Here is a 13,415-nt window from a genome sequence, read left to right as displayed (position 1 = left end):
AAAGCCACAACATCAGGCGGAGAGAGCAGAGACAAGCCAATGCAAGGCGCTAAGAAAAAGTGGAAAAATCAAAACAGGCAATGGAACAAAAAGTAACTGGTTGGTCAACAGCTCATAATTTTGGTTTCTCAGTAATAAATCTTACACCGACGAAGCTATCGGATGTGGAATTGCATATTTTGTCGATGGGCTTATCTTTTTGCCCACCGTGTGACTTCAATTACGCTGGAACACGAATAGATTTATTTAAATTCACGCGCAAATTGAAGTTAAGAAAAACATTTTATTAATAGCAAGTCACGGAAGGGGTCTGAGAGAATTGAGAACACAACAACAAGGCTGGGTTTGGCAGCAAATGATGTACCACTAATGCAGGATATGGATGCATTGAGATTAGAACAATCAGTCTCACAGAGTGTACAGGATCTACCAATCACTAATCTAAGCAGCCAAACAAAGTTCAAACCACGTTCCACTTTCACGCCACTTATGACATATGATAACATTGACATTTTTCATGAGGCAGCAACTCAGGGGATAAAGGACCTATATGAAAAGACGCTTAAAATGAAAAAACATAAATACAGGCAAAACCAGAAATATACTGATCTCGTTAACAAAATCCAAAAAGATGGCAACATGATTGTACCTCAATCGGACAAAGGTGGCAACGTCGTATTGTGGCCAAGAAGTTTGTATATGGAGGAAGCACTCCATCAACTAATGATATTAACTGCTACAAACATTGTGACGTAGGGGTGGTCAGAAAAGCTCAATTTGACTTTTATTCCTTGCTGATGGGATGGCGTTCATCAGGTCTCATCAGCATGGACGAACTAAAGTTTTTGAAAAATGATCACCCCATTACCCCAGTCCTATACCTAATCCCCAAAGTCCACAAGGACACCACAAAGCCCCCAGGGAGACCTATTATCTCAGCATGTGGGGGGCTTTTAGAAAAGACTACAATCTATGTGGACTCATTTTTACAAGAGTACGTCTGTGGACTTCCATCTTACATCCAGGATTCCAGTGACTTTCTTAGAAAGATCAAGGAAATTGAGTGGAATCCGGAATACTGGTTAATAACTTTAGATGTTACATCATTATATACCAGCATAGTACATGCGGATGGGGTACATGCGATCTAGTTTTATTGGGACAGAGACCGATTGAGCTGTTAGAACACAACAGAATGTTGATTTCCATGATTAGTTTCTGCCTACACAACAACTATTTTATGTTCCATAATCAACACTACCAGCAGATTAGAGGTGTCGCCATGGGGCCCTGTTTTTCTCCCAGTTATGCCTGTATGCATATGGGCTACTGGGAGAGACTGGTCCTCTTTGGCGAACACTACGACATCTGTAAGAAGCACATCATACGGTGGTATAGATACATCGAGGATGTATTTTAATCTGGTGGGGGACACAGGCAGAAGCTATCCAGTTCATTGAGAGGTTGAATTGTAACAACTATAACCTGGCTTTTACCTCAGATATCAGTCAGAGCCAAGCCCACTTTCTGGATGTTACGATCAAGATAATTGAGGGTCATCTTGAAACAACTCTGTATAGGAAGCCTACGGCTGGCAATACGGTGCTTCATGCTATTAGCCACCACCCGCCACACCTGATCAGGAGCATCCCCTATGGGCAGATGCTCAGGATCAGGCGAGTGTGCAGCACAGAAGTCCAGTGCAAACTGGCTCAGCAAGCCAGCAAACAAAGGTTCCTAGCTAGGGGGTATAGGGAGAGCATATTAGATGCGGCAATGGCGAAAGCAAATGCCCTATCCCGAGAGACCGCCCTGGTACACAAAAAGATGCTGAAACCCGCTGTAAATGAGAACAAGCAACCAACCAGATTGATCTGGACCTTTAACAGGCAGCATGGGGTATTGAGAAAAATTGTGAACAAGCATTGGGATCTAGTTAGATTTGATCCAGTTATTGGCGAGCATATGCCAAAGAAACCTGCGATTACATTCAGAAAAGCATACTCTATGCAGGATGCATTAGTAAAATCAAGTCCTGAAGTGATCGCGCCAAAGAACTGGCTTGCAGGGAGCAAAGGTTTCAGGAAGTGCTCTAGATGTAAGGCTTGTTTACCTGGAGTCAGTAAGACCAAATATATTACTCCATTCTCTCCCATACCCGCGCAAAATTACCAAACAGCTGACCTGTAAGAGTGAGTACGTGGTGTATGTGCTGGAGTGCCCGTGTGGCCTGCAATATGTTGGGAGTACCAAATTGCAGGTCCACAAGAGGGTGCTCCAGCACATAAGAGCCATCAACATAAGTGACGCCATATACCCAGTTGCTCGGCATTTCAGAGAGTGTCATGGTAACAACAGTGCACTTCTCAGATATTATGCAATTGATACAGTGGGTCCCTTGAGGAGAGGCGGCGACAGGGAGGGTATTCTTAGAGCTCTGGAGACTAAGTACATATTAGAGCTGAACAGTAAGGCCCCTCAGTGGGGTCTGAACTCTACGGAAGATCTCCACACTTGTCTATGATAATACCCCCCCACATAGCCATTCAGGCCCAGGTCACATAGTGTATCGTTCTATTATCATACCATTCCATCAATATATGTAGGGGCTCCTAAGACAGTCTTTTACTGCACGTACCAACTTAATCAGTATCTTCAGCAGGTTATGCCGCAGCTTGTCCGTCTCAGTCCGGTTCCAGGTATTATGTTATGTCACTAACATCAAATGCGTAGGTTGGGAGCAGCCTACAACAAGTTCATAAATCATTTGAATGGTTTTTTTAAACTTTTGAATCTGAACTTCTATTTTTTCACTGATCATACATGTAATTGGACACAGTAAGTGTATATCAGATTATTAAGAAAACGTGGGCACATCGGGGAAAAAGGGTGAATATAGTGTTTGTATTTATACAGCTATTAGAGGGAGGTCGAAAAGAAATATTATATTTGTTTTCGCCCTTTGCCTTCCCCTATGATTCTTACACATTTGTTACTAGCATGCCGTACATATGCTAGAAGGAGTGAACTAATTGGCGGCAGCTGATTGTTCATTGGTGGTAGGTTGTTTTATCCGTGGACTTGTTACTTGTTTTTATTTTGTAAATATTATGGAACGATTTTTTAATCTGCAATTTTTATATATTTAAATTGTTGATTATATAGGTCAAATCGGATACATTCTACTAGGCATGCCACAAAAACAATGACTTTTTGGAATGATGTGTTCGTTTTTTGGGATTATCCCAATATGTGCCATGACAAGTATGTCTTTCATGTTTTTTTCTTGTTTCACGCTGTTGTCCAATCAAATGTTTTAACATTTTAGCACTTGCACTTTAAATTTTGCCCACGCTCTCCATGGCGTCATGTGACCAAGGCATCTGTGCAGGCCAAAACGTTATGCTGGCGAAGGTGCTATTAAATTAACGAACTCACTTGATTTCTGGATCTTCGTGTTCTTTGCTGTGTTGGTGTTCCGGTGATTGCGGACCTGGCCGATAGCTGGGAACTTTGAACATATATATATATATGACAAGGCAGCTAGCGATAGCATCAAACGATTTAGATCTTGAGGCTATTCACAGAAAACACTGCAATTGGCCAAAGAAAAAGTGGAAAGAAAAGAAAGACAGACACTACTCAGAGACACACATACACGTACATCAGGAGAAGACACAGGGAATTTAAGACTGATTACTAATTACTCGTCAGCAGCCAGTAAATTAAGAACAATACTGTGTAAGAATTGGAAAATCTTGAAGTCTGACAGTGTAATAGGAAAGGAACTCTCAGAGTACCCTAAAATATCATTCAGAAAATCGAGATCCTTAAAAGATCTTTTGGTACAAAGTCACCTCACAAAATCATCATCAGTCTCAGGTCTGCAGAGCCTTCACTGCTCGTTCCCGTGTGGTAATTGCAAAGCATGCAGTACCAGTAAAAGAACTCTAACATATCAAATCCCTGGGTCTAGGTCATTTATTTATTTATTTATTTAAAACACTTGAAAAGCGCGGCTGTCACCTGGCAGGTATCCTGGCGCTGAAAAAGCTTACTCCTGAGTTAGAAGCAATGGAAATTTGATTATGGGGGGGTGGGGCGGGGGAGAACTATGGGAAGAGCCAAGTTTGTATCCGTTTCCTGAAAGGTAGAAGCTGTGGAATTTGACGAATATCGGCAGGCAGACTGTTCCAGAGCTTGGCAGCAGCTACTCTGAAAGATCTTCCCCTGATCCTGGCCTTCTTAAATCTAGGAACCGTCACAAGGCAGGCAGTCGCGGATCGTAGAGTTCTGGTTGGGATATACCAAGAAAACATTTGTTGTAGGGGTCTTGGTCCTGATCCGTGTAACGCTTTGAAGACCAAGCAGAGAGCCTTGAAGGCTAGTCGTTGCTTCAAGGGAAGCCAATGTAGCTCGGCTAAAGCAGCTGTGGCCGAGGATCTCCTGGTCCAGCCAAGGGCCAATTTGGCTGCTGCCGACTGGACTCGTTGGAGTCTGTCCAAAAGTACCGTAGGAGATTCGAGCAGGAGGGCATTGCAATAGTCAAGGCGACTAAGAATAGTACACCTGACTATCAATGCTCGGGCCTGGGCTGGTAGTAGTGGCAAGATTTTACGTAATGAGCGCATAAGGGCCGCGCAGGTAGCGACTGTTCTGGTAACCTGCGTTTCCATGCTAAGGTTGTTATTTAGCATGACGCCCAGATTGCGAACACTGGCGACAGGTTGAGGTTTATCTGGGTTTTCCGGGGGCCAGAACTCCACAGGCAAAAGGCGAGGGATTCGGCTCGCGGGACAGAACAAAACCTCAGTTTTAGATTAGTTGAATTGGAGGGAATTATGGTGTAACCAGCCTGCAGTGTCTCTTAGGCAGTCGTGGAAAGCATCCAAGGGGATGGAGTTTTCCCCTTCCCAAGAGAGAATGAGCTGGGTGTCGTCCGCATAGTTTACTGTTTTCATTTTATGGGTCTTGATTAAAGTAACCAGTGGCTTTAAGTAAACATTGAAAAGGATCGGACTGATGGAAGAACCCTGGGGTACACCGTGAGGGACTGGGGAGAAGGCAGATTGGAAAGGGGGAAGGGATACAGCCTGTTTCCTATCTCTGAGATACGAATGGAACCAGAGCAGGGCAGTACCATCAACCTCAGCCTCTCTCAACCTCTCCAGCAGAATCACGTGGTTAACAGTATCGAATGCGGCAGACAGGTCCAATAGGATCAAGGCCACTGCTTGGCCCCTGTCTGCCCGCACGCGAAGTTCTTCCATGGCAGTAAGCACTGCTGTTTCGGTGCCATGGGCTGGACGAAATCCAAATTGGAAGTCGTCCAGAACGTGATTCTGCTTGAGGTGCGTTGACAGGCAGGCGCTGACCCATCGTTCCACCACTTTCGCAGGAAAGGGTAGAAGTGATATGGGTCTAAAGTTGGAAAGGCACTCTGGGTTCAGAGATGGTTTTTTCAGTAGCGGGGTGATAAGAGCTTGCTTCCAGGGGTTGGGAACGAGTCCACAGCATAGAGATTGATTGCAAATCCTCCGAAGGGTATGGAATAGCTCCTTTCCGCATGCTTTCCAGGTTTTAGGGGGCAGTGGGTCCAGGGGGGACCCGGAGGTGATGCCAAGTGCCAGTCTCTCAAATTCTGCTTCGGGGATCTGGGGAAAGGCCAGGAGACTTTCCCTAAGAGGGCATACTGGACTCGGAGTATCACGGTTGGCGGTATCGGCTCCGGGGGAGGTTAGTATGTTTTGCGATGGGGGGGTTGCCAGGTTTTTTTTTTTTTTTTTAAATATTGCGTTGCCAGGTTATTAATGATAGTCTCGATTTTGTCCGTGAAGAACTGTGCGAGATTGTCACAGAGGGTTTGCGAAGGGGGGATAGTTTTTTTGGCGCAGTCATGAACAAAGATCTCCAAATTCCTGACATGTACCACAACACATGTAGTGTACTGCCTGGAATGCCCATGTGGCTACCGCTACGTGGGCAGTACAGTCAATGCAGTCAAAATGCGAGTACTTAAACATCAAAGAGCAATTGCCAATAGGGAGGAGAACTACCCTGTAGCCCCCTAATTTGCTAGCCACCACAATAGCAACAGAACACTCTTACAGTTTTTCTGTCTAGACTGTATCCCAAACGACATCAGGGGAGGAGATAGGGAGAAAAGGTTACGTCTGGAGTGGAGGTATATTATCGAACTCCAGACCAAGTCACCAAATGGGCTAAATGCTGGAGAAGAGCTGATAACTACCTGTAACATATTAATTCATTGAACAGCACCTTTATATGTCCTGGTAAAGAATAGAAGGACTAGGATATAGCATACTTATGAAATAGAGAAGAATTGTAATGAAATGAACAATTATTAACGAGTGTATATAGAAGTAATTTAATTTGAAGCATAGTATAATGAATGAGAGGTATTATTTCACTATAAGAAACTGTGCCTGCCCATTCAGGGCATAATAACATTAGTTACAATCGATCTAATGCAAATGTTGAATAATTGTAAATATTTAAATCATGTGAAGCAGAGCGTGATTACCCTCTCCTCGAATATATCACAAATTATTAGCTTTTGAATTAGGTACTGAATTGCTTACTTGAAACGGCAATAATGTAATGTACTGACTCCAATTGCACATTCCGATATGGCGCTAAGAAATTACCTTGTACAGTCCTTCGTTTATTTTTACGTTTGTTGTGAATATTAACTTCCACCTCTGTGATGCTAGCCGACACTGACTAAAGCTACGGCTGAAACGCATCTGTTTATTTGATTTGTTTACAATAAATCCTTACTGGGTTTAAGACTAACAGGAGTGCCGGTCCTTTCAGTGTGAAATGATATTTTTTTTAGGTATTTAAGTGCTTGCCTTTATAAGTATTGGGAAAAACTATTTTTGTAAATGATATTTTTGACACAATCTTTCTGTATCACAATTTTGTTGTGATTGATAATATATCAGTGATCCGTATGAACAAAGTATAACATTTTATGAACTAATGGACACCAAAATTACAAAAATTGGTTGAGAGGAACCGGAGAGATGATTTTTAGGAGTTTTAGAGTTTTCTGGCGCCAAAAAGTGCAAATGATGGGAATTTGTTTGCACTAGACAGGGATGATGCCAAAAGCTAAGGCCAACCACAATGGAGCGTGGGAAGGCTGCAGGGACCATGTTTGTCCAGTTGAAAAAATACCTCCAGACTCCGGGGCCAATTACGATACCGGTCAGATAGCATTCAAACCTAATCAGTCTCGGAATGGTTTCTGACATAATCAGATCCGGGGAGTTCGACCGACCATTTACGATGCATCCGAATGCATCCAGATGTGATTCAGTCGGCACCCCATTGACTTCAAGGGCAGCCTGTGCTCCGACTGAATACACAAGCTCACATTGAGGAATGGTGTGGCTGGAGATAATGGTGCACCCTTTGGCGGGCACCCCTTTGTGCCTGCCACATTGTACATGGTTGGAAAGGAGGGTCTCTTGGTTACCCCCACAGGCCCAATTCGGAAGACCACTGGTGAAGGGGATATGCTACGGGCCCTCAAAGTCAGATTCCAGCAGCCGATCTGTATATCATATTAATTTTAGGCATGCCAAATTCTTTCAAAAAGAGGTCATATTACTTTGAGTGCATGCCATATTATTTCATTGCATTTCATATTCATATCTGCTTGAGCCATATTTATATTATTCCATGCCATATTCCTTTATTAATGTATATTACCATACTTTCAATGTATGTGATATTTTTTAATGTGTGTAATTTTCCTCTTTATGCATTCTATATTAATTTCAATGCATGTCACATTAATTTGAGCGTAGGTTGCAATTATTTTAACACTTGTCATACTCATTTCAGTGAATGTTCATGATTTTTTTAACATGCTTCATATTCATTCAAAATGGCTTATATTCACCTAATATTAATATTCATAACTCTTATTATGCATTATAGCTATTTTAAAGTGTGTTACATTCATTTCAATGTAAGTTATAGTAATTTCAACGTGGGCCAAGGTCACTTCAACACCCGTCATATTTATTGAAATATGTATAGTGTCTATTCCAAGTTGTATTATATTTTCTCCCCTTGCATAGTATAACTTTCAAAATATATTTGTTTTACCATGTGCCATATCCATGTCAACAAAGGTAACATTTATTTAAACGTGTCATATTCATTTCAAAATGTGTCATACATCTCATAAAACATGTCAGTTATTCCAGCCAACATCATATTCTTTCTATTGTAAGTTAAATTAATTTCAGTGTTGGCTATATTCTTTTCAGTGAGGGTCATATTAATTTCAGCATGGTTGACATATATCTGAGGGTACGTTTTATTCCTTTGAGAATATGTGTTATTAATAGCATGTACCAGGTACTGTCTTTATTCTGTTACATATAATTATCTTGCTACATAGTACATTCTACAGAGTATATTTGGACTGCCATGTATCATACTGGTTTTAAAATATGTTAACTTCATTCCTGATTGCATTGTGCTCTTTTTTGCTGCTTGCTATATTTCAGGGGCTGTAATATTTGTAGAGCAGCAATTTTAACATGAGCAGCTTCCCATAACTTCTCTTCCATTTCCTCTTCACACTTGCATTATGCCTAACTGTGTTCTGCTGGACTCGCCAGCTAATCTCTCTGTCGACTGTGCTGATTTCATCAGCTTCCTACACAGGATTTAAGGGAGTCAAGCTGGCAATGGACTGTTGAAGATAAGATGCACTTTTATTAAACTGCATTATTCATGGACCTGAAATAGATCTGCTGCACTGCTTGTAGAGTCCTGAGAACTGGATAAGGAATTCATGGCCCACATTCCGCAGAAAGCAATTGTTATGCCTTAGATCAGACCAGTAATTCTCCTCTGCCGTTCGAAAGTGGCTGTTAAAGAAGTTGATATTTCTATTTTACACTAGTTATAATGCTTCTCGTAAAGACATTACATTTTCAGCCAAATAACTAGGAATATTGAAATTTTGTTGGTGTCTAGTGAGTGCATTTGTTTGCGTGATTTTTTGGGTCTCAAACATCCAAAGGGTACCGTTGCACATGCACAAAACAGCCCCACAAAACACTGGAGTTGTGCTCCTTGCTTCTCGTAACAATTCTCACCCCCAACTCGACCAAAGGTTTGTGCGGGTGCTCATTCTATGCAGCATAACAAAATAAATTGGAATCTATTAACTAACCATTGAAAAGGTCCGTGTGTTCAGCACACAATTACATTGCATTGCACAAATGCACAAACAAACGTTAGCAAATTTCGTCCTCAGGTCCTTGCAAAGAAACTAAAAAATATCAATGAGGAGCACACAGCTAGACAAAAAGATCCAAGGACAATCAAGTTTGCCTGTCATTCAATAACTTCTGCCTTTGCACCTGCCTCTTTCAGAGGGGCAGACTTTCCATTAGGAGAACAGTTCAAAAATGCATACACACTCTTGGGAACCTCATGTCCCACATAAAGAGCTGGGGCACAGGATGCACATGCACACTCCTTCTTGGAATTGGTTGTTACTGCATTACAGACTGTACATGTGTATACTTCTGGCTTTCCTTTAGAAGGTGTCTTTGAAATGTAGCATGTGACAGGACCTCCTAATGCATGAATCTGGTGTGTATCTTGGATTCCTTAATGCCCCTCAACCACTAAAAGGCCATGTTTACTCTTTGCATGCTTCTTTAATATGCAACAGGCAAAGGTACATGTTTCATGTGCACTGGGATGAATACCATCCCAAATGACAAAATGCACAGTATATGACTTGACTTCCGTACACTGTTACCAATGGGCAATGGGCAAGAGCCAAAATGGTGCATTGAATAGAGAAATTATTTAAATCATACACTCATTAATGACTGCATAAGTAACTACACATAAAGAGCTGCAGGTGCAAAAATTAGAAACAGAGAAAATACACAAGGAACATATGCAGGTAAGTTCTATAAGGAGTACATGCTGGGTGGAGGCATATGTAGTGCTGGTGGGCCAAGGCTGCATTAGAAGATGAATTCTGCCTTCTTTGTATACAGCCATCCCACATCTGGGACCAATTGAAAGGGGAAGGATAGCCTGAGCTGATAAAACTGAATAAAGTTTGAAAACAGGTGCCTTATGTACTTTTATTTGATAAGTGTAAACCCAGGTCAAGAATATATTGCTGTTACTGCTGTCAGCTGTTGCTCCTTAAGTGTTCATTCAAAACTCAAATACATAGCTCTTGGGTCCTCTTAGATCAGAGATGGACACATAACCGGGTAAAATCACTCCTTTTCCATGAGTGCTTTTCTCATCTAAAGAATCTGGTAAGCACCAAACACATAAACACTGAGGCACTAACTAGCAGACCATACTGCTATATTCTTAAAATGCAGGACTGTGTGAAATTCAAACTGCATGTATCACTCGCAGTGGTTATGCATCTGCACCATGAGTTTCAGTCTCGCCATACCACTTCTAGAAGAACCCTTGTAAGTGGTGGATTCCAAACAGGTTAAGGCGTATCAATGCCCCAGACACAAGTTAGCTTTACCCATCATTATTTAGCTATGATAACACTGTTATTATACAGTGCTCCCAACTGTCTCTTTGCCTAAGGAATCTCTTGATGCAATCATGAGCTTGCAGCATTGCAATGGAGCACAAACCCTCATTAATTGTGTGTATGTCTATGACTATATTTCCCATAATATACCATGTGTGGTTTTTGGATCATTTACATGGACCATCCAGATATTTCTGGGTATGGGTGTGTTGTATGCATATAGACAGTCAATCAATCAATCAATCAATCAATCAATCAATCAATTTGTAGAGTGTGCTATATACCCGTGAGAGTCTCAAGGCGCTGAGGAGGGGGAGAAGCTTCGCTACTGTTCGAAGAGCCAGGTCTTGAGGAGTCTTCTGAAGGCGAGTAGGTCTTCGGTCTGCCGTGTTCCAGGACTTTGCGGCGAGGTAGTAGGAGGATCTGCTGCCTGAGGTTGTTCATTGGATGCGGGGGATGGCGGCGAGGGGAGGCTGGCAGAGCGGAGCTGGCAGGTCGGGGTGTGGAAGCTGAGTCTGCTGTTCAGTTAGGTTGGTCCGGTGTTGTGGAGTGCTTTGTGTGCGTGGGTGAGGAGTTTGAAGGTGATGTGGCTGTGGCGGGGGACGTTGATGATCAGTCGGGCGGAGGCATTTTTGATGCGCTGTAGTCGTCGTAGGTGTTTGGTTGGGATTCCGGTGTAGAGTGCATTGCCGTAGTCCAGCCTGCTGCTGACGAGGGCCTGTGTCACTGTTCTTCTTGTTTCGGTCGGGATCCACTTGTAGATCCTGCGGAGCATACGGAGGGTGTTGTAGCAGGAGGAGGAGACGGCGTTGACCTGTTTGGACATGGAAAGGGAAGGAGTCGAGGATGAATCCAAGATTGCGTGCGTGGTCGGTGGGTGTCGGTGCTGTCCCCAGAGTAGTAGGCCAGCAGGAAACATCCCAGGCAGAGGGGTTGGGTCCGAGGATTAGGACCTTCATCTTGTCCGAGTTCAGTTTCAGACGGCTGCTCCTCATCCAGTCGGCAATGGCCTTCATTCCATCGTGGATGTTGGTTTTGGCGGTGCGTGGGTCCTTGGTAAGGGAGAGGATGAGCTGAGTGTTGTCGGCGTAGGAGATGACGTTGAGGTTGTAGTGGCGGGCCACTTGTGCTTGGGATGCCATGTAGATGTTGAACAGCGTTGGGCTGAGGGCGGAGCACTTGGGGGACGCCGCAGATGATGTTGGTGGCTTCGGATCGGAAAGGTGGGAGGCGGACGCTCTGGGATCTGTCGGAGAGGAAGGATGTGGTCCAGTCGAGGGCCTTCTCTTGGATACCGGCTTCTTGGAGGCGTGTTTTTAGAGTGTGATGGCAGACCCTGTCGAAGGCAGCCGAAAAGTCCAGGAGGATGAGGGAGGATGTTTCGCCGTTGTCTAATTGGCGCCTGATGTCGTCTGTGGCGACGAGGAGGGCTGTCTGGGTGCTGTGGTTTCATCTGAAACCAGATTGGGACGTGTCCAGGACGATGTTGTCTTCAAGGTGGCAGGTCAGTTGCATGTTGACGATTTTCTCGATGACCTTCGCCGGGAAGGGGAGCAGGGAGATGGCCTGGAAGTTCTTGAGGCCCTTGAGGTCCGCCTTGGGCTTTTTGAGGAGGGCGTTGATTTCGGCGTGCTTCCAGCTTTCCGGGAATGTCGCTGTTTTGAAGGAGATGTTGATGATCTTCCGTAGTTGGGATGCGATGGCTGCGTCTGCCTTGTTGAATATGTGGTGTGGGCACGGGTTTGTTGGTGATCCTGAGTGGATGGAGTTCATGACCTTGCGTGTCTCGACATCGCTGACGTTGGACCAGGAGGTGAGGCGGTTGACACTGTTGATGTTCAGGAGAGGGGTGGAGTCTGGCGTGGTCGGGTCGGTCGTGGTGTTGAAGCTTTCGTGGATGTCAGCGATCTTGCGGTGGAAGAAGATGGCCAGTGAGTCGCACAGTTCCTGTGAGGGCGGGATGTCGTTGGTGTTGGCACTGGGGTTGGAGAGTTCTTTTACGGTGCAGAAGAGCTCTTTCCTGTCGTGTGCATTGTTATCCAGGTGGTCTTTAAAGGAGGATCTCTTGGCTGATCTGATGAGGTGGTGGTGTCTGCGGGTGGTGTCCTTGAGGGCTGCGTGGTTGTCCGGTATGCGTTCGTGGAGCCATTTCTTCTCCAGTTTCCGGCGTGCGCGCTTGGAGGCCAGAAGCTTGTCGGTGAACCAGGTGGCTCTCTTGCTGGCATGGTTGTTGGAGGGTTTCGTCAGTGGGGCGATGGTGTTGGCACAGTCGTTGATCCACTGTCTGAGGTTACGGTCTGCGGCATCTGGGTTGGTGGGGTCGGTGGGTGGATTCTGGAAGAGGGTGGTGATCAGCTGATCTTTGGTGACTTTGCTCCAGCAGTGGCGAGACAGCTGTTGGGTGCGATTGTGCGTGGTTTATTTTTTGACTGTGAAGTGAATGCAGTGATGGTCGGTACAGTGTGGCTCAGTGGTGTGGTCGAAGGTGACGTGGGTGCTTGTGGAGAAGACGTGGGTGGGCGTGGTGACGAGTTGTCTGAGGCAGAGGTTGGCAAGATTGTCGATCAGCGTAAAGGAGTTGGCGTCGTTGTTGTTCTCGAGGTGGAAGTTCAGGTCCCCGAGGAGGATGTAGTCCGTGGAGGGGAGTGCGTGGGTGCTGGCGAGGTGTGGGGGGTCTATAGATGAGAGTTCCTCTGAGGGTGGTGTTAGGGTCGGTGTATATCCGGAAGTGCAGGTGTTCGGCGGTGTTGAGGGTGTCGTCTGCGTGGGTGGTGACCTTGAGGGTGGACTTGTGGACGATGGCTATTCCTCCTCCGATGGCGTTGGCACGGTCCCT

This window comes from Lissotriton vulgaris, chromosome 3_1 (genome assembly GCF_964263255.1).
Source record: "Lissotriton vulgaris chromosome 3_1, aLisVul1.2, whole genome shotgun sequence".
Taxonomy (NCBI): domain Eukaryota; kingdom Metazoa; phylum Chordata; class Amphibia; order Caudata; family Salamandridae; genus Lissotriton; species Lissotriton vulgaris.
This window is presented reverse-complemented; position numbering follows the sequence as displayed.